The 23537-nt window shown below is 42.2% G+C and overlaps 1 protein-coding gene and 1 non-coding gene across 18 annotated transcripts in view; both read right to left on the bottom strand.

Moving 5' to 3' along the window:
• The window catches only part of RBFOX1 (RNA binding fox-1 homolog 1), a 2345672-nt gene that overhangs the window by 1206888 nt on the left and 1115247 nt on the right, over positions 1-23537 (bottom strand). The window lies entirely within an intron of this gene.
• On the bottom strand, positions 3716-3825 carry LOC139032926 (U6 spliceosomal RNA). Its single transcript, XR_011485563.1, has one exon. It is a non-coding gene; the product is annotated as a U6 spliceosomal RNA (small nuclear RNA).

The following is a 23537-nucleotide window of genomic DNA, read 5'->3' as shown; positions in this document are numbered from 1 at the left end:
TATAGTTTGCCCTACGAGATTGCACAATAAATCAGGGGAAAAACCAGCCAACATAGGACTCTGGGGTCACTGAAGTGATGTTGACACATTACAATAATGAGAACTTGAAACACCTCCTGCCCTATTGATTTTTAAGCTGCATCGTTCCCACTGCAGAAGATTACAAGTCTCTGTCTTCGGAATCATGGCTCACACAGGAGATGCTGGTGAAAAATACACCCAATCCAATCAAAATGAAAAGCTTTACTTGTACTTATTACAAATCTAATACCATTGTCCCTTAGCTGCATGATAGGCACTTAACCTACAATGGGAAAAAAAAAGTTTTTTTCTTTTAATTAAAATTTTTCATACTTTTTTTTTTTTTTTTTTACACACAGCTCTTTGCTATGACTATACAGGGAAAAGGAACCGAAGAAAACAGGCACAATAGCTCAATTAGCACATAAAGGGCAATTTCTTTATGCTTTTCTAATTCCAGGGTAGCTTTCAAATTCCCTGAATCACCATATCATTTGGGAGAATGGAAAATCATGTTCTAACAACCAACTTATTTCCTCGTCAATAGGAAAAGATGTATTCCACCCGCATTTAGCATCCACAGTAAACAAAGACTGCCTTGCTGATCTTTCCTTTTTCCCTGAAAAGTGCTCCATGGAGCTAAATAAACACAGTTGTGGGAGGCCAACTGGTGACATAAGTTAATTACTGACCTGTCACACAATCAGAGAATGGTAATAATTTATTTTCACTGTTGCATTAACCGTAACCCGTGTTTTGCCAGTGGAGAGGGCTGGGGAAAAGGACTGGAACATTGCTGCCACCGTACACCCTGTATGAGATTGTGACAATATTTTAGAGGGGAGGCTAGATACAACAGTGTCACTGCTCTTCCTAGGCATAGTGTCCTGGCCATAACTCAGAAAATAATTACCCACATTTCTCGGCTTTAGGAGAGAAGAAACTAGTGAGTAGGAATAACACTCTTTCCTCTAATAGGGTTCTGAAAGCATCATCCAGTTATTAGATAAAATTATGACTTGGGTTTACCAGGATGCAACAGATAATAAATATTCTGGCACAATCCAATAGGATCATACATTCTCTGAAAACATTTACGGAGGTCCTAATATGGCCCAGGCATTGTCTTAGCGATTAATTACACATTGTTCACCTGTTCTCTGTCTCCATGAAGTTTATAGCCCATCATTATCATCCGATTGTTGAGACGAAAACCCACAGGCAAAACCCATGGGTCTAAAAGGGATTCTTATAGAAGAAACCCTCATGTCCCACTGAGAGCGTTGACTGAAATAAATGAATGGTGTTTAGAAGCTAACTGGTCTTTTCTCTCAGCTACCCTGATTGTTTTTCTTCACTTGATCTGATGAGAAATCTTGCTCTTTTGGAAAATATATATCCCTGCTTACAGATGAATCTGTTTGCAGGGCAGGAAGAGAAATGCAGGCGTATAGAACAGAGATGTGGACGCAGGGGAGGAAGTGGGGGGTTCGATAAACTGGGAGAACAGGATTGACAGATATATGCTACCAGGTGTAAACAGATAGTTAGTGGGCTTCCTCAGTGGCCCAGATGGTAAAGAATCTGCCTGCGATGCAGGAGACCTGGGTCTGATCCCTGGGTGGGGAAGATCCCCTGGAGAAGGGAATGGCTACCCACTCCAGTATTCTTGCCTGGAGAATTCCATGGACAGAGGAGCCTGGTGAGCTACAGTCCATGGGGTCCCAAAGAGTCAGACATGACTGAGCAACTCACACACACACACACACACACACACACACACACACTCACACATACCATGAGAAGCTTGTGTGTGTATAGCTGTGTGTGTATATAGTGTGTGTATCCCCGTGTATAGCACAGGGAGCTTGGCTCAGGGCTTTGTGATGACCTCTAGGGGTGGGATTGGAAGGGGACTGGAAGGTTCTAGAGGGAGGGGATATATGCATACATAAAGCCAGTTCACTTCCTTGTACAGCAGAAACTAACACAACATGGAAAGCAAATATGCTCCAATTTTTAAAAATCCCCCTGAATCCTACTATATCATGAATTTTATCAGCCTGGGAGTAACTAACCAGAAACTGTCTTCTTTTGACGTGGCTACTGTTGGGACATAGATTCTTACATATGCTGTTAATCCATTTATTAATAGGACTGAAAGCAGGTGAATGATCTAAGACACTTTTTCACACGAGTTGGTAGAAAATAGTTCAAAATTGATATAAAGGAGGGGTCTGCGGGGGTTAACCACTATGATCTTCTGCTGCAGCACTCTCAAGAGCTATTCATCTGTCTTCACATCAAGTTCCTTCTGCAAGCTCCCCCTGGGGTTCACTGAACTTTACTCACAGGGTTACAAAGTGGCTGAGAGGGGACTTCCCTGGTGGCTTGGAGGCAATGCAGGAGACACAGGTTTGATGCCTGATCTAGGAGGACCCCACCTGCCATGGAGAAGCTAAGCCCATGCCCCACAACTACTGAGCCTGTGCTCTAAAGTCCGGGAGCTCCAAGCACCGAGCCCATGTGCCGCAAGTACTGAAGCCCTCCCACCCGGGAGCCCGTGCTTTGCGGGCAGAGAGGCCACCATGAGAAGCCCACGCGCCGCAACTCAAGAGCAGCGCCTGTTCATCACAACTAGAGAAGAGCCTGCACAGCAAGGGAGAGCCAACACAGCCAAAAATAAGTAAATAAAATAAATTACAAAACAGTTAAAAAATCACTGAGGGGCTTCCCTGATGGCTCAGTGGTTAAAAAAAAAAAAAATCTGCCTGTCAATGAAGGAGAGACAGGTTCGATCCCTGATCTGGGACGATTCCACATGCCTCAGAGCAGATCAGCCTGTGGGCCACCACTATCAAGCCTGTGCGCTGCATCAAGAGAAGCCACTGCAATGAGAAGTCCATGTACCCCAAGCAGAGAGCAGCATCCCGCCTGCAAGAACTAGAGAAAAGCCCACACAGCCAGGAAGATCCAAAACAGCCCAAAATAATTTTTTTTTTTTAAGTGTCTGAGAGGGACTTCCCTGGCCATCCAGTGGTTAAGACTCCATGCCTTCAATGCAGGGGGTGTGGGTGCCATCGCTGGTTGGGGAACTAAGATCCCACAGGCTGCCTGGTGTGGCCAAAAAAAAAGGAAGAAGTAGCTGAGAACTGAGGCATGCAGAGGCCATGCTGCGACAGTCTGCCCTATTTTGACTGACATGTTCCAGCTGATATCACCATCGGAAGAATTGGCCTGCAAGGCAGTGAACAAGCTTCTCCTATTTTACTAATGTCAGTTATAAGACATGCTGGTGAAGCATCCTGTTGATGGACCAAGCCTGCCGTGGTCAGATCCAGGGTTTGCCCACCATGAGCTGTGTGACCTTGGGAGAATCACCCTCTCGAAAATGGCTCCCTCGTCTATGAAATGAAGACAGTGAGGGGCCCCGCCAGGGAAGAGGCTTAGGAGGCTGAAATAAGCCAGTTGAGGCACAATGCCCCTAATACGCTTGTCAGGTCTGATCCCCACTGCATATTAGCCACGGTGTTCCCCCCAAGAGCAACGGGCCCCATCTCAGAGACACTGGCTTTGAGTTTTCTGAGCTCAGTTCAGCAAGCGGCATGGGGTGTCACAACAGTTTTAGAGGACTGTGCCAACATCCTCACATTCAAGTGGGCAGCCAAGCTGGATTCGCATCTGATTGTTTCAAAGACATTAGCAACACCACACCATGGCTATGAGAAGTCAGAACCTTGTGCAGGGGCCACGCTAATCCTCTCTGTATCATTTCAGTTTTAGTATATGTGGGCATATACCCTGAGAAAACCATAATTGAAAAAGACACGTGTACCCCAATGTCCATTGCAGCACTGTTTACAATAGTCAGGACATGGAAGCAACCTAGATGTCCATCGACAGATTAATAGATAAAGAAGTGGTGGTACATATATTCAGTGGAATATTACTCGGTCTTAAAAAGGAATACATTTGAGTCAGTTCTAATGAGGTGAATGAAACCAGAGCCTATTACAGAGAGTGAGGTAAGTCAGAAAAAAAAAATTGTATATTAACACATATATATGAAATCTAGAAAAATAACACTGATGAATCTATCTGCAGGGCAGCAGTGGAGATGCAGACATAGAGAAAAGACTTATAGACACACAGGGGTGGGTAGGAAGCAAAGTGTGGGACCAATTGAGAGAATAGCATTGAAACATATCAGTGGTCATGTATGGATGTGAGAGTTGGACTGTGAAGAAAGCTGAGCACCGAAGAATTGATGCTTTTGAACTGTGGTGCTGGAGAAGATGCTTGAGAGTCCCTTGGACTGCAAGGAGATCAAACCAGTCCATCCTAAAGGAAATCAGTCCTGGGTGTTCATTGGAAGGACTGATGCTGAAGCTGAAACTCCAATACTTTGGCCACCTGATGCAAAGAACTGACTCATTGGAAAAGACCCTAATGCTGGGAAAGATTGAAGGCAGGAGAAGGGGATAACAAAGGATGAGATGGTTGGATGGCATCACCAACTCAATGGACATGACTTTGAGTAAACTCTGGGAGTTGGTGATGGACAGGGAGGCCTGGTATGCTGCAGTCCATGGGGTCACAAAGTCGGACATGACTAAACAACTGAACTGAACTGATACACATTACCATATGTAAAACAGATAGCCAGTGGGAATGTGCTGTACGATGCAGGGAGCTCAAATCTGGTGCTCTGTGACAACCTAGCGGGGTGGGATGGGGTGGGAGGCAGCTTCCAGAGGGAGGGGACATATGTAAACCTACGGCTGATTCAAGTCGATGTACAGCAGAAATTAACACAGTACTGTAAATCAATTATCCTCCAGTTAAAAATAATTTTTTTTAACAAAAGAATAAGAAGAAGTTAGGCCCTGAGAAACAGCTGAAACACGATTTTAGCAACACGCGAGTCTAGCACGCAGCAGGTTCCCAATGCAATGGCCCAAAAAATAACAAAAAGTCAAAACACAAGAGGGAAGAGATGAATGTATACATATAGCTGATTCATATATATTTGTATAGCAGAAACTAACACATTATAACACAACTATCCTCCAATTTTTAAAAAAGTTAAAACACATGTGGAAAACCAAGATGAAATAAAGATCCAAAAATCAGACGATACCACCACTTCCTCTCAGAGAGGTCCCTGTGCCCCGGACACTGCAGATTCAGTCTAAATGTCCAGGACAGGATAAAAGGGCAAGTGTCATCTATAACTGCCTATTTATAAATACCAACTCCAGGGGTCAGGCCTCCCCAAACCCCCTGGCCATTTTCGACAAGACACCCCAGAGTAGCACATAGCTTTCTTGTTAACGTTCCATGGAATCTTTCCCTAAACATACGCTCCTTCTTGCCTTCCACATTTTGTCCTGTCACTGCAACAGATGGCTTTACACTGGAGCATATGAAAATATTAAATACTTTATAAGCCTGGTGGAAATATGAAATGCCTTCGGAGGATGGAAAGCCGCATGATTCATGTAAAGCGGCCACGCGAGATTCTGTTAGAAACAAGTACCTTTAAGTTGTGTTGTCGAGGAGATGAGGGGCCATCAATTCCACATCTTCAGTGAAGGGAGACAAATGATGGGGCTCAGCTTTTGGTGAGACAGATCTGGGCCACACAGAGAGGCAGAACATACCGCCAGTGAGAGCTGTGAAATATCGCAGTGTGTAACCAAGGGAGGATTGTGAAATCGACTTCTTAGAGATCTAAAAGCCAGAAGAAACCTCCATCTGTCTGAGATGGTCAAATAAAGCGAGCTTAGCTCACAGCAGTGAGTTGAGAGGCGGTCAAGTCAGCTAGCCATTGTCCTATACCCACAAATCCACGTGTCCTTTCCTTGCAGAGCCAGTTTGATAGATGCTGACCCAACCTGATGAGTTTTGCCACCTCATCCAATCCAGAAGGGATGGCCCACAGACCTGGGAGTGAGGTTCAGATCACTGCTGGTGCTTCAAATGAGCGATTCTCAAGCCAGCCTGCCTAACTTTCAGTGCCTTGGATTGTAGCGACATGGTGAGGGACTGGACCGTTTTCTGTCTGACTCTTCATCTATAAGTGGGGGTGACGGTGGCATATACGTCCAAAGGATGCTGTGAGGACAAGTGAGTTAGTACACACAACAGGCTTGGTATATAGACTGGCATATGGTGGATGCTGTGTAAGTGCTGGATAGTCTCTATATTTAGTCCTCTGTTTAGGTAGAAATAAACATTCAGATGTGGGTAAGATTTTACATCTTTCCTTTGATTGGTGTGTGTGACTGGCATTCACTTCAAATAGGAACAGCATGTTAATGTTTTCTATAATCTGTATGGATGTGAGAACTGGACCATTAAGAAGGCTGAGCTACAAAGAAGTGATGCTTTTGAACTGCAGTGCTGGAGAAGACTCTTGTGAGTCCCTTGGATGGCAAGGAGATCAAACCAGTCAATCCTAAAGGAAATCAACTCTGAATATTCATTGGAAGGACTGAGACTGAAATTGAAGCTGCAATACTTTGGCCATCTGATGTGAAGAGCCGACTCATTGGAAAAGACCCTGATGCTAGGAAAGACTGAGGGCAGGAGGAGAAGGGGGCAAGAGAGGATGAGATGGTTGGATGACATCACCAACTCAATGGACATGAGTTTGAACAAACTCTGGGAGTTGGTGAAGGACAGGGAAGCCTGGAGTGCTGCAATCCATGGAGTCACAAAGAGTCAGACAGCACTGAGCAATTGAACAAATAATGTGTATAAATCAAAAATTGCCAAAGCCTTCTTCCTGGTATTTGTTCCAGAGCAGTGAGACTCATGCTCACACTAAAACCTGCCCAGCAGTGTTCACAGAAGCTATGCTTGTGAGAGCCTCTCATGGACCAGATGTCCTTCAACAAGCAAGTGGTTAAACAAACCATGGCACACAGCAGGTCCAGTGGGGTATTACTGAGCAGTGAAAAGGAACAGATGATTAATGGACTCGGTCATTCAGATAAAACTCCAGGAAATGGTGGTGCTGGAGTCAGCCAATGCCAAAAGGTTAAACATGATACACACATGCAGTGGAATATTACACAGCCATTAAAAAGAATGGGATGATTTGATTTGCAGCAACAGGATAAACCTAGAGATTGTCATACTGAGTGCATTGTCATACAGAGAAAGAGAAATATTGTATGATACTACTTATATGTGGAATTTAAAAATAAATGAGACAAATGAACCTATTTACAAAACAGACTCACAGACTTAGAGAACAAACTTATGGTTGCTGGGAGAAAAGGATGGGGAAAGGATAGTCAGGGAGTTTGGGGATGGACATGTACACACTGCTATATTTAAATGGATAATCAGCATGGCCCTACTGTATACTACAGGGAATGTTATGTGACAGTCTGGATGGGAGGGGAGTTTGGGGGAGAATGGATACATGTATATATATATGGGTGAGTCACTTTGCTATCACAACATTGTTAATCAGCTATATTCCAATGTAAAATAAAAAGTTGAAAAAATAAATTTGTGTGATTCCACTTCTATAACGTGTTTGAAATGACAGGGTTTTAGAAGCAGAGGACAGAGCAGTGTGGACAGAGACTAGGGATGGGAGTGGGTGCTGGTGAGTGGAGGTGGATGTGATTATAAACAGGAATCTTAGGATAGACAGACTCAATATCTCATCTGTGGTGGTGGATCCCCAAACATATACCCATAATAAATTTGTATAGAACGAAGCGCACACATACAAATGAGCACAAGGCAATCTGGGGAAATCTGAGCAGTATCAGTGGATTGCACTGCGGCAACATCAGTAACTCAGATGTGATGTGTACATGGTTTTGCAAAATATTCCCATGGCGGGGGGTAGGAGGAGTGGGCGAGGGAAACAGGATAAAGCCTACAAGAGATCTCTCTGTATTATTTCTCCCAACTGCATGTCAATCTACTAAACCAGCTGGATAAAAGTTTCAAAGCTGAAGCCTAAACGAAGGTGAAGAGTCAAGATTTTCAATACATGGGGGTGATGGACACCCTCCTCTCTGTGTATTTCCCAGAATGAAGGAAACACTGATCAGTGAGCTGGCCTGCATCTCTGTGGATGCAATGCGAAAGTACTTAGTAAATACAAAGATTTTTTTTTTTTTCCTATTTAATGATGCTGACATTGCAGCACTTAGCTCTAGGTTTTGTGTATTCAGTTGGCACCTTTAAAAGGCATGGAGGTCTGCCGAGTGGAGTGCCCGGGTTTCTGAACCAATCTGAACAGCGCCAGCCTTTCTCTGAAGTGTTTTATTATTCCGAGTCGGACCCACTGCATCTCCCAAGGTATGAAGTTCAGTTTGAGATAAAAATATTTTATCTGCCCTTACAGCAAATTGAAAGGCTATAGAAAGGGTTTTGTTATTGCAGTGTTTTCATAAATATATAGTAAACATCTTTCACAGTGGGAAATTCAGCACAAAAATACAATTTTCATACACAGCCATTCATGTGACTGGCACAGGAAGATGAAATGACCCAGAGATGAATAAAAAAATAATAGTATACAACTTTGAGCGGCCCACAGTCCCCGACAGACACACACAGCCGGGAGGATAAAGATCATGATTTTGCTGTGCCTCCGATGAATGACAAGGGTCTGCAGCACCCAGGGAATTTTGTTTTCCTCTGTGGCCAAACCATTAGGCTTAACAAGTAGCTTTGTCATTTTCAGAAATTTGCCAGCAGCCAACCACCCTATTTCAGAGCACAAAACGACCCCAAATCTTAGCCAGGACATAATTTTTTAACTCGAGTGATTTTTAGGCTTACCTCCTTTTAAGTCTCTCTTACGCACATTTTCAAAGCAATTTGGGTTGCCTGTGTCCAACACAGAATATCTAGGGTTGACATCTAAGTGGATGGACATCAGCTTGGGCGTGAAGGGCCCATCAGAGCTTGTTTGCAAAGTTGGAAGCTCTTTTTTTTTTTTCTTCCCTAACTGAAGTGTATTTAATTAACAAAGTAGAGGATATTTGTTGAAGATCAAACGGAATCAAAGTATAATCTTTTTCACAGCTTCATTGAGGTACAATTTTTAAATAACTTCATTTATTTATGATGCATTTTTGGCCATGCTGGGTCTTCGCTGCTGCACGGACTACTCTTAGTGGTGGTGCGGGGGCTTCTCGACATGGGGGCTTCTCTTGCTGTGGAGCTGGGCTCCAGGGCGCACGGACTTCGCTGCTTGAGGCTCCCGGGCCTTAGGGCACAGATGGGCGCAGCAGTTGTGACGCGTGGGCTCAGTTCTGCAGCACGTGGGATCCTCCCGGATCAGGACGGAAGCCGTGTGTCCTGGGTTGGGAGGTGGACTCTTTCCCACTGAGCTACCAGGGAAGCCCCGAGGCACTGCTGATGGACAGAATCCCCAGCACACCCGATGGGGACGAGGCGATGAGCGTGGATACAGACTCACACAGGCCTACACATCACACACGGGGATGTGTGGTGTATCATACACCCACCTGTGTGATGCCACCACTGCAACCAAGGTTAACAGACACACTCAGGATCTCCAAACGTTTCCTGGTGTCCTCTGTGTGTGTGTGTGTGTGTGCATGTGTGTGTGCTATAAAAACACCCAACCACGGGCTCCATCTACCCTGTTAACCAATTCTTCAGAGCACCGCACCACGTTGCTAACCACAGGCATGAGGGTGCACAGCAGGTGCGTGGATCCATCTTGCATAACTTTAAAAGCAAAACTTGGGCTCCTCTCCTGCTCCCTTCTCAGTCAAGTTCCATAGAAACCACAAAGGTCACCCTCCTGCTCAGCCCCTTAGTTATCTGTTGCATTTCCATCCCGTATAGAAAAACTCAGTGTCTTTTTTATTTTTTTCAAAAATGTATTTACTTATTGGCGTGCTGGGTCGTCACTGCTGTGCACAGACTTTCTCAAGTTGCAGCCCGTGGGGGCTGCCCTCCAGACGCAGGGCACAGGCTTCTCCCTGCAGTGGCTCCTCTTGCTGGAGCAGAGGGGCTCCCTGGTTGTGGGGCATGGGCTTAGTCGCTCTGCAGCATGTGGGATCTTCCCGGATCAGGGATCGAACCTGTGTCCCCTGCATTGGCAGGAGGATTCTTAACCATCGGACCACCAGGGAAGTCCCAAGTGTGTTTTCTAACAGATTTTTCCTAACACGGGTCTGATTCTTGGACTCTTCCCCTAGTCCTGCAGACACCATTTCAGGCCCATGAAGATCCTCTTCACTCCTTGATTGCTTCCTGGCTTCTTACCCTCCATCATTAGGCATTTTGTTTCCTCCAATTTTTCTTCCTTCTCTGCTCCAGTTGAGCAATTTGCACCTTTGCAAACTTGAAAAGTGAAAGTGAAAATGCATAAACCCAAGAGGTAGACATGCTGGGCAAAAGAATATGCACTTTGTTTTTAAATAAGAATTTCTAAATTATCTTCAATAGAAAAATCCTATGTCATCAAATATGACGATTTCCAATATGATACATGAATCATTGATACATACAAATGAAAATTTCCACGTATGTATACAAAACACACATATATGTATATGTGAACATATTTTCATTTATTTATTGGTATTTATATTTGTTATGAAAACTATACACATACTCTTTGCCAATCTTCCTTCTGAGTCATTAGTTGGTCAGTCAATGTACCCATCCATCCACCTATCCACCCATCCATCCATCCATCTATCCACCTATCCATCCATCCACCCACCCACACATCTATCCATCCATCCACCCATCCACCCACCCACACATCTATCCATCCATCCACTCATCCACCCACCCACTCATCTATCCATCCATTCACCCATTCATCCACTTATCCACCTATCCACCCATCCACCCACCCACACATCTATCCATCCATCCATCCATCCACCTATCCACCCATCTACCCACCCACACATCTATCCATCCATCCACCCATTCATCCACCCACACATCTATCCATCCATCCATCCATCCACCTATCCACCCATCTACCCACCCACACATCTATCCATCCATCCACCCATCCACCCACCCACTCATCTATCCATCCATCCACCCATCCACCCACCCACACATCTATCCATCCATCCACCCATCCACCCACCCACTCATCTATCCATCCATCCACCCATCCACCCACCCACACATCTATCCATCCATCCACTCATCCACCCACCCACTCATCTATCCATCCACCCCCCATCCATCCATCCACCCATCTATCCATCCATCTACCCATTCATCCACTTATCCATCTATCCATACATCCACCCACCCACCCATCCATCCATCTACCCATTCATCCACTTATCCATCTATCCATCCATGCATCCATCCATGCACCCACCCACCCATCTATCCATCCACCCCCCATCCATCCATCCACCCATCTATCCATCCATCTACCCATTCATCCACTTATCCATCTATCCATACATCCACCCACCCACCCATCCATCCATCTACCCATTCATCCACTTATCCATCTATCCATCCATCCACCCACCCACCCATCTATCCATCCATCCACCCATTCATCCACTTATCCATCTATCCATCCATCCACTCGGCCATCCACCCAGCCATTCATCCATTCACATATTCCACTAAGATTATAAGCAGGTTAGTCCTAATAAAAGAACTGCAAGGACTCCCTACGATTAACCAAATCTGATCTATGTCAGATCAGTATTCACAAATGTAAGAACAAATGTCCCTAAGGCTTTGAGTCAAACAGAGGGTGGAAATAGTCTTTGAAGTCATAAGATTTCAAATATGACTACAAATCCAACTCATGGTTGATAACCCTAGAAAAATAACGTCAACCCTCAATCTTTCCTTCTGAAAAATGGGTTTAATAAGAGCATCTGGCTCCTAAAGTTGCTGGGAGTATTCAATTCAATAATGTGTAATCAGGAGATAACACAATGCAAGGCTTACACAAAGGCTGTCCAGGTGGAGCTAGTGGTAAAGAACACATGTGCCAGTGCAGGAGACATAAGAGACGCAGGTTCGATCACTGAGTCAGGAAGATCCTCTGAAGGAAGCCATGGCAACCCACTACAGTATTCTCGAGTGGAGAACCCCCATGGACATAGGGGCCTGGTGGGCTACAGTCTTTAGGGTCGCAAAGAGTCAGACACAACTGAAGCAACTTAGCATGCATGCACCACATGGCTTATGCAAACACTCGATACACAGGATCAGTACCCATGATAATAATTAAAGAATTTTCTATATTGAACAGTTTTCTAGTACATTACAACACAGCCTGGCTTCTTCTTCTATTAGCAGAAGAAGTTGAAGCCTGAAACCCCTTATAACGTTGATGATTTTCTATATCTATATTTTTAACCTCTCTGGGCAAACTTTGTAACGGGCTCAGCAGAAACCCATTATCCGTTGTTGGATGCACTCTTAACAGCATACAAAGTTTATCACCGGCTGTCTTTATTTTTAAAAGCAGAGCCACATTAAATGTGGAAATATGTTAGAAACCAATTCCACTGGATATGGAACGAAAATGACTCTTTTAAATCCAATTTCCTATTGTTTGCTTCTTTTAGTCAATTAACCAAGATATATGTATTTTAGCACCACAGACAAATAGACAACACTTACAGAACCTTATCAGAGAGTCTTAGTTATGGGAGTTTACACCTGTTTATTCACTGTTGAACAACAAGTTCTGGCTCAATGCCAAACTATTTCCTGAATCAACACTTTTTTTTAGATGGAAAAGGTATTCCATAAAAGCCAAATCTATGAACTGTATTAAAAAAAGAAAAAAAAGGAAATGTGACAATAATGATTGCAATGTGAGTCTTTTGACACTTCTGAAATGGATTCACTTCTTGCCTCTACATTTAGTTCGTTGGGCCTGAAATATACAGGAAGGACTAGAATGGTTTCCACATCCACCGCAGCTCCTGGAATGTTTCAGGGGTGGCGGAGGGTGACTCAAGAGCCACCGTGCATGGTTTGGTATTGCTTCCTGGTCAGACTAAAGCTGTTCAAGAGTGCTGAGCCTTTCTTCCTCATATTCAGAAATCTGCTCCTTGCCTCATGTAAACTGCAGTCCATTGCCGTGGCTCAGGATCTTCAGGTTTTCCATGGGACAATGCAGAGTGAGTTATGTACCATCACTTGAATCCTGGGAAGCTTGGGTCAGAAGCCTGAGAAGGCAGCTGGTATCTGTCATCAGCGGTTCCCATGGCCACAACCTCCTCTTCCCCCAGTATTTTCCCATTCAAGATGGAAGATGCTTCCTTTTAAAGTATACACCCACACATAACCTTGACAAGAAACGTTTTAAAACAAATTCTACCATCCATGTATTCATTCATTCATTCAGCTGAAATTGATGGAGATCATCTACTCCCATCTTGGTTTTTCTGAACCCTCTGTGTATTGTATGTTTAATCATAGACTTGCAAGATCATGTCTTCTTCTAACGCAGAATAAAGTATACTAAATTGGCACTTCTATTTAAACATCTACTCAAATTGTTTTTCTCTTCATAGGTTTTACTACATGCTGGAAATTCAACAGAGCGAGAGATGGGCAGGGTCATTCCCACGGTCTAAATGACAAAGGTTGATTGGCTTTAGCAAGATCAAGTTGGGAATCAATGTACCCACATCCACCATATCCCACTTGGTATGGACCACACAGGACTCCACAGAAAACATTTAAAGGGCCAGAAAATCAAAATGTAAAATTTCTTGAAGGGATCATTCATCCTGTAAGTCATGCCCTATGAATACTATTGTTTTCAGTAGTATAAATAAATAATGAAGAGAACCCACAAGTCCTTGTGATACTGGAAAACTGCACATTCAGAAGTATCTAAATAGTGAAAAATAAAACTATACACATTACTACTCACTCTCATTCAAAAATGGTTGTTTGCCTAACCAATCTGAAATGAAACTAAAAAAATATCTTTTGTTTCAAAACTCATATGAAGATGCTGCCAAAACAGCTGTGCTTCTGCCCATTTAAAAGCCCAAATTCTTTTTTTTTTCCATTTATTATTATTGGAGACTAATTTTATTGGAGGCTAATTATTTTACAACACTGCAGTGGTTTTTGTCATACATTGAAATGAATTAGCCATGGATTTACATGTATTCCCCATCCCGATCCCCCCTCCCACCTCCCTCTCCACCCGATCCCTCTGGGTCTTCCCAGTGCACCAGCCCCGAGCACTTGTCTCATGCATCCAACCTGGGCTGGTGATCTGTTTCACCCTAGATAATAATATACATGTTTCGATGCTGTTCTCTTGAAACATCCCACCCTTGCCTTCTCCGACAGAGTCCACAAGTCTGTTCTATATATCTGAGTCTCTTTTTCTGTTTTGCATATAGGGTTATCGTTACCATCTTTCTAGATTCCATATATATGTGTTAGTATACTGTAATGGTCTTTATCTTTCTGGCTTACTTCACTCTGTATAATGGGCTCCAGTTTCATCCATCTCAAAGCCCAAATTCTTAAAGAGCAAGGCAAAGTGGTTAAGAGCAGAGACTACGGAGTGTAACTCCTAGCTCTGTAACTTACAAGCTGTGTGACCTTGAGCAAATTACTCAGCTTCTCTGGATCTTGGTTTTCTCCTCTATAATAAGCTGTTGTTGTTTATTCGCTAAGTCTCGTCTGACTCTTTTGTGACCCCATGGACTGCAGCTCATCAGGCTCCTCTGTCCATGGGATTTCCCAGGTAAGAATACTGGAGTGGGTTGCCATTTCCTTCTCCAGGGGATCTTCCCGATCCAGGGATCAAATCCACGTCTCCTTCTTAGAAGACAGATTCTTTACCACTGAGCCACCAGGGAGACTCATCTATAAAAAGTAGATAATAATAATATGAAACATGCGGGCTTGTCTTCAGAATTAAGTGAATCACTATCTTAAAGCCATTATAACAGTACTAGGCACATGCAAAACACTGTTAAGTGTTTATTAAATAAATAAGCAAATAAACGTATGTGCCATACTTAAAGATAAGGAGAAAATAACCATGCTTGAATGCCAAGGAGAAGCAGGAAGGTTCTTAGAATTACTGTTGCATGACTCATTTAGTGATGCTGCCTTTCTCTTCTCTTGACATCAGCACCAGAGAAAGAAATCTCATTTCAGGGCAGTTGTTGGAGGTAACGCTGAGCATATTGGGGAAAATCAGGTACTTCAATCACAATGACCTGTGTCATCTTTATAAAGGAAAGATGCTCGGAATAGGCAGCTATAAAATTTTAAAGTCAAATTGTAAGAAAATACAGACCTTCTGACTTTCATCGTGATCTTATTCACAGTGTCCAACCGGAGATTTAAAAAGTTTAATAACTGAAATTCACTTATCTACTCTCTTGAAAAATCAGGCCATGTGTATATTAGTCATAGCATCACTGATATCGCCTAGGGCAAGATTTCTCAGCCTCAGCCCGGCTGGCATTATGGTCCAGATAATTTTTTTGTTGTTTTGGGGAGCGGGGAGGCACTATCCTGTGTATTCTAGAATGTTTAGCATCATCCCTGGGATGTTTAGCAGCATCTATTCTCTACAAAACAGATACCAGGAGCAGCCCTCAGCCAAACGTAACTACCAAAACTCTCTCCAATATGCGGCCAAATGTTGGGTCATATGGTAGCTCTATTTTCAGTTGTTTGAGGAACCTCCCTACTGTTCTCCATAGTGGCTACACCAATTTACATTCCCACCAGCACTGTAGGAGGGTTTCCTTTTCTCCCTACCCTCTCCAGCATCTACTGTTTGTAGATATTTTGATGATGGCCATTCTGATCCCTGAGAGGTGATAGATACCTTATTGTAGTTTTGATCTGCATTTCTCTAACAATTAGTGATATTGAGCATCTTTTCATGTATTTGTTGGCCATCTGTATGTCTTCTTTGGAGAAACATCTATTTAAGTCTTCCACCCAGTTTTCTTTTTTAATTGACCTGCATGAGCTGTTTATATATTTTTATTAATCCCTTGTTGCTTGCTTCATTTGCAAACATTTTCTCCCATTCTGAGGCCTGTGTTTTTATTTTGTCCTTTGAGGGGATGGGAGTGAAAAAAATTGTTCCTGATTGAGAACCACTGGCCGAGGGCATCAGCCAAGTACCCGTTTTGTATATCTCCCTGAATTCAGAGAGTTCATTTCAGGTGTGTTTTGGGATACTGAAACCAGAAAAATCTGGATTTGAATTGAATATTTAATTATAAAAAGTCTTGAACACGGCTTCTCCATGTCTACCTTAGGAATAGTGATAACTACCTTGAAGAATGGTAGTAAGGACCAGAAAAGTTACGCTAGAACTCCCAGCCCCATGCCTGACACAAAGAGGCAGTGGGGTGCAGGGGTGGTGAGCATTTCTACATTCCTGTAAGGATGGCTGTGTTGATACATGGTCCACCCCTCACCCTCCTCATCAGTCTAAAAAGAACAAGTCTCTATTTACATAGGCAAATAAAATACAATAAATACAACTGGTCCTTCCATCACATTAGCAAACAAGAAATTGGATTTCCTCAGAAGCTGAGATTTCAATAAAACAACAGAGAAGTATATCATGCTGCAACTGCAGACAAATTATCATGAAGCATCACTGCAAACAGAGCTAGTGGAGGTGATGGAACTCCAGTTGAGCTACTTGAAATTCTAAAAGATGATGCTGTGAAAGCGCTGCACTCAATATGCCAGCAAATTGGGAAAACTCAGCAGTGGCCACAGGACTGGAAAAGGTCAGTTTTCTTTCCAATCCCAAAGAAAGGCAATGACACAGAATGTTCAAAGGACCGCACAATGCACTCATCTCACATGCTAGCACAAGTAATGCTCAAAATTCTCCAAGTCAGGCTTCAACAGTGCGTGAACCATGAAGTTCCAGATGTTCAAGTTGGATTTAGAAAAGGCAGAGGAACCAGAGATCAAATTGCCAACATCTGTTGTATCATCGAAAAAACAAAAGAGTTCCAGAAAAACATCTACTTCTGCTTTATTGATTATGCCAAAGCCAATGACTGTGTGGATCACAACAAAGTGTGGGAAATTCTTCAAGAGATGGGAATACCAGACCACCTTACCTGCCTCCTGAGAAATCTGTATGCAGGTCAAGAAGCAACAGTTAGAATGGGACATGGAACAACAAACGGGTTCCACATTGGGAAAGGAATATGTCAAGGCTGTATATTGTCACTTATATGCAGAGTACATCATGCAAAATGCTGGGCTGGATGAAGCACAAGCTGGAATCAAGATTGCCAGGAGAAATATCAGTAACATCAGATACGCAGATGACAACACCCTTACGGGAGAAAGCAAAGAAGAACTGAAGAGCCTCTTGAAACTGAAAGAGGAGTGTCAAAAATTTGGCTTAAAACTCAACATTCAGAAAACTAAGATCATGGCATCCGGTCCCATCACTTCATTGCAAATAGATGGGGAAACAATGGAAATAGCAAGAAACTTTATTTGGGGGGGCTCAAAAATCACTGCAGATGGCGACTGCAGTGATGAAATTAAAAGACGCTTGCTTGTTGGTAGAAAAGCTATGACAAACCTAGACAGCATATTAAAAAGCAGAGATATTACTTTGCCAACAAAGGTCCATCTAGTCAAAGCTATGATTTTTCCAGTAGTTATGTATGGAGGTGAGAGTTGGACTATAAAGAAAGCTGAGCACCAAAGAAATAATGCTTTTTTTCCCCTGAAATCAGGAACAAGACAAGGGTGCCCACTCTCACCACTACTATTCAACATAGTTTTGGAAGTTTTGGCCACAGCAATCAGGGCAGAAAAAGAAGTAAAAGGAATCCAGATAGGAAAAGAAGAAGTGAAACTCTCGCTGTTTGCAGATGACATGATCCTCTACATAGAAAACCCTAAAGACTCTACCAGAAAATTACTAGAGCTAATCAACGAATACAGTCAAGTTGCAGGATATAAAATTAACACACAGAAATCTCTTGCATTCCTATACACTAACAATGAGAAAACAGAAAGAGAAATTAAGGAAACAATACCATTCACCATTGCAACAAAAAGAATAAAATACTTAGGAGTATATCTACCTAAAGAAACAAAAGACCTATACATAGAAAACTATAAAACACTGATGAAAGAAATCAAAGAGGATACAAGCAGATGGAGAAATATACCGTGTTCATGGATTGGAAGAATCAATATTGTCAAAGTGGCTATACTACCCAAAGCAATCTATAGATTCAATGCAATCCCTATCAAACTACCAACAGTATTTTTCACAGAACTAGAACAAATAATTTCACAATTTGTATGGAAATACAAAAAACCTCGAATAGCCAAAGTAATCCTGAGAAAGAAGAATGGAACTGGAGGAATCAATCTGCCTGACTTCAGACTCTACTACAAAGCCACAGTCATCAAGACAGTATGGTACTGGCACAAAGACAGAAATATAGATCAATGGAACAGAATAGAAAGCCCAGAGATAAATCCACGAACCTATGGTCACCTTATCTTCGACAAAGGAGGCAAGGATATACAATGGAAAAAAGATAACCTCTTTAACAAGTGGTGCTGGGAAAACTGGTCAACCACCTGTAAAAGAATGAAACTAGAACACTTTCTAACACCATACACAAAAATAAACTGAAAATGGATTAAAGATCTAAATGTAAGACCAGAAACTATCAAACTCCTAGAGGAGAACATAGGCAAAACACTCTCCGACATAAATCACAGCAGGATCCTCTATGACCCACATCCCAGAATTTTAGAAATAAAAGCAAAAATAAACAAATGGGACCTAATGAAACTTAAAAGCTTTTGCACAACAAAGGAAACTATAAGCAAGGTGAAAAGACAGCCCTCAGATTGGGAGAAAATAATAGCAAACGAAGCAACAGACAAAGGATTAATCTCAAAAATATACAAGCAACTCCTCCAGCTCAACTCCAGAAAAATAAATGACCCAATCAAAAAATGGGCCAAAGAACTCAACAGACATTTCTCCAAGGAAGACATACAGATGGCTAACAAACACATGAAAAGATGCTCAACATCACTCATTATCAGAGAAATGCAAATCAAAACCACAATGAGGTACCATTATACGCCAGTCAGGATGGCTGCTATCCAAAAGTCTACAAGCAATAAATGCTGGAGAGGGTGTGGAGAAAAGGGAACCCTCTTACACTGTTGGTGGGAATGCAAATTAGTACAGCCACTATGGAAAACAGTGTGGAGATTTCTTAAAAAGCTGGAAATAGAACTGCCATATGACCCAGCAATCCCACTTCTGGGCATACACACCAAGGAAACCAGATCTGAAAGAGACACGTGCACCCCAATGTTCATCGCACCACTGTTTATAATAGCCCGGACATGGAAGCAACCTAGATGCCCATCAGCAGACGAATGGATGAGGAAGCTGTGGTACATATACACAATGGAATATTACTCAGCCATTAAAAAGAATTCATTTGAATCAGTTCTAATGAGATGGATGAAACTGGAGCCCATTATACAGAGCGAAGTAAGCCAGAAAGATAAAGACCATTACAGTATACTAACACATATATATGGACTTTAGAAAGATGGTAACGATAACCCTATATGCAAAACAGAAAAAGAGACTCAGATGTATGGAACAGACTTGTGGACTCTGGGAGAAGGCGAGGGTGGGATGTTTCAGGAGAACAGCATTGAAACATGTATATTATCTAGGGTGAAACGGATAACCAGCCCAGGTTGGGTACATGAGACAAGTGCTCGGGCCTGGTGCACTGGGAAGACCCAGAGGGATCAGGTGGAGAGGGAGGTGGGAGGGGGGACTGGGATGGGGAGTACATGTAAATCCATGGCTAATTCATTTCAATGTATAACAAAAACTACTGTAATGATGTAAAGTAATTAGCCTCCAACTAATAAAAATTAAAAAAAAAATAAAGGTACAGGCATACTTCAAAAAAAAAAAAAAGAAATAATGCTTTTGAACAGTGGTGTTGGAGAAGACTCTTGAGAGTCCCTTGGACTGCAAGGGGATCCAACCAGTCCATCCTAAGAGAAATCAGTCCTGAATATTCATTGGAAGGACTGATGCTGAAGCTGAAACTCCAATACTTTGGCCACCTGATGCAAAGAACTGACTCACTGGAGAAAACCCTGATGCTGGGCAAGATTGAAGGCAGGATGAAAAGGGGATGAGGATGAGATGGTTGGATGGCATCACAGACTCGATGGACAAGAGTTGGAGCAAGCTCCAGGAGTTGGTGATGGACAGCGAGGCCTGGTGTGCTGCAGTCCATGGGGCTGCAAAGAGTCGGACACGACTGAGCGACTGAACTGAACCCCAATCTGCAGCCAGTCTTCCCAAATGCCTCAGTTTTTAAGAATCTGCCTGCAACGCAGGAGATGCAGGAGACATTGGTTTGATCCCTGGATTGGAAAGATCGCCTGGAAAAAAGGCATGGCAACCCACTCCAGTATTCTTGCCTGGAAACTCCCATGGACTGAGGAGCCTGGTGGGCTAAAGTCCAGAGGGTCGCAAACATTCAGACACAACCAAAGCAACTGAACATACACACAATAACCCCAAACTGCAGGGAAATCAAGGTGGCTAATTGTGACCACTAATCCATCTGTAAGTTTAAAAAAAAAAAAAAAAAAAAAGCTCATTTTAAAGAACAGGAGATTTGGCTAATCAGATAAACAAGAATCCAGAATTCTAGATTCACGCCTATAAAACTAGAGAAAAAGGAATAAATGCACCCACCAGTGCATAGGAAAAGGAGAATCTCACTGTCATCCTTAGCACATGGATGCACTATTTTTGCTACAATTCTATCACTTCTCAAAAAGCCTTCCCTGGCCTGTCTGACGTTTGAACCAGCTGAAAGATCATTCCCCACCGATTACTGTGAGGGAACTAACAACTGTTCTTGTTTTCCTTTAAACCCAACTGAAATTTCCGGAGAAGTTGCAAATAGAAAATTGTGTTAAGAACATCCCATTGATCCTATTTACATTCGCTACATCAAAGCATCGAGACATCACAAGCCAATGTGAAACCGGGACCTTCCAATACCCCACAGGTTATGCAAACACCTAACCGGAAAGAACACTTTGAAATTCTTATGGAGCAGGAAAAATTGGAAGTGTATTAATCTAGGCAGTGAAATTGGGCTTTTTGTCATTTTTAATTGCTTGAATTCATAACCTAGTTTTGCTGAATCAAAAACGAGTTGCTATAGCTGACACAAGCTGTTTCAGCTTTTTGGATACACGCGCGCATACACACACACACATATGCACGCACGCCCCACAAGTTTTCATGTAAACTTTGTATCTATTAATAAAAAAAAACTACTGGAAACTCTTTGGAATATTATAGTAACTGAATAGTTAACAATAAAGATTTCTAAGTAGAGCACTGTGTGTTAAAAGCTGACTTTTAAAGATTTCTTTCTTTCTGTATCATGCAAATCGGGGAGGGGGGAGAACAGGAATGCCAAACCATCAGGACTGTGATTTTGTTGCATATGATTTAATTCAAATAAATTAAAATGCATAATTTAAAAGCTCTTCATGCTTTTATCTGCTCCTGTTTACTATTGCTCATAATATATATAAACACTCAATTCTGGGTGAAAATGAAGGAAAATAAACAGAAGGACAGAGGCATCCACCCACAAATATATACGAAGATCAAATGTGTTACGACTTCCTGAAGGTTTCAGACCCACAACCAAAGTCGGCAAGTGCAAAACTCTTGAAGGGTCCATGTTTTTCTTTCCTATTTGTTTTTGTGTTTGTCAGAAAAATCAACACAGGATAGGGATTAAAGTCTCCTAAAAGGCCTTTCATTTTAATTCCATTAGAATTACTCTCGTAGAACTTACTGTGATCACTTAGAGACTAATTCATGTGACATTTTTAAAACAGAGCTAAAAATGAAGTGTAAATAAAGGTTCAATTAATACTAACAAGGTCTCATCATTATTTCATAAATGCCCTACCTCTTTTGGACCATGCTCCATTTCTCTGGTTCTGCAACTCTGCTCAAAATCTAACAGAAAAATTGTAAGTCTAGCCAGAAAAAAAAAGGGGGAGGTGAACTGTCTTACACTAAACATTGTAATAGTTATTTGGCTCCAAAACCGACCCACCCAACCAGATTCCCTGTAATTAGAGAAAATGGTAAGGATTACGTACTCTGACTCTCATGTCACACTCTCAAAATACAGTTATATATTCTCAACATCTCACAACTATAATTTAGAGGAAGGCAATTGTTGCCAAACGCCCTTTGACCTAAAATCTACTTCGATTTGTGTGTCGTACTTATGGGAGAGATCATGGGAAAAAGAAAATAAAATTGGAGAAAAGAATGATACTATTTTTATGATACTTTAAAAAGCTGGCACATAAGTCAAGCCTCGTGACTATTTCTACTAAGTTCAAGCAAATACAGACTAAAATGAATCCAGATTCTAAACTTAGGTCAGGTAATAGAGAAAGCAGAAGTTTGAGGGGCAAGTTTAAAAGAGACAAATGTAAAAATATGCTTACTCCAATAAAGTTACGAGGTAAAGTGCAGGGTTGTAAAAATCTATCCCTGGGAGATGACACAGACAAGATTAAGTTCTGTTCATATAAAGTAAAGGCCTTCTCCAAGTGTTTAACTGGTCAAAATGAAATGACAAGAAAAGTTTGAATATTCACTTTTTAAATAACATTACTGTATATTAGATGGTCTGATATTAATTAATCCTCGAACAGGAGCAGAGAATACCAAAAAAGAAAAATCAGGCGCTGGTGATGGTCCTTCAGGATGCAAAACATTGGTTAAGATCAAAATGTAGTGGGAGAAAATAAAGGAAAATTTGTTCTGTGTTCCAGGTATGAGACTTAAAAAAAGGCAGATGAAAAGAAATACAGGTGGATGGGGAGGGAGTTGCCAAGAAAGAAAGGTGGATGGGAGGGAGGGAGAGAGGAAAAAAGGAAAAAGAAGGCTGAATCAGACAGGGCGAGAGGAAACCTTCCCCCATTAGTGATACTTCCTCCAACTCTTCAGAGAAGCAATTTTCTCTTCCTAATAAACTGCGAATATTCTAATACAGAAGGAAGCACCAGCGTGTGTAGAGTGTGAGTGGGCAGACAGAAGTTGAAATATCCTGCTTCTTTTAAGAAAATCATGACTGCTGCCCGCACTGCCTGGGAACATCAGTGGTAAACAGCTGTCAGCAGCGGACGTGAGTTTTCTTACTTCAAGAACAACCCTCTGGAAACTTAATCACAGCAAATCACAAAGACAAGTTACTCCATATCGCAAACACATCTACACTCATGCCCTCCAGATTTCTGAAGATACGTTCAGATGAAAAATACGAAACTCAGTTGAGAAAGATTTTATGGTCTTAAACCAAACATTTACTGCCCAGCTACCCCCCCAAAAAGGATTACACAATCATTTTTGACTGCTTTCATTATAAGACACATTCATTTCC

The sequence above is a fragment of the Odocoileus virginianus genome, chromosome 33, assembly GCF_023699985.2.
Source record: "Odocoileus virginianus isolate 20LAN1187 ecotype Illinois chromosome 33, Ovbor_1.2, whole genome shotgun sequence".
In the NCBI taxonomy this organism is placed as follows: Eukaryota; Metazoa; Chordata; class Mammalia; order Artiodactyla; family Cervidae; genus Odocoileus; species Odocoileus virginianus.
This window is presented reverse-complemented; position numbering and strand designations above follow the sequence as displayed.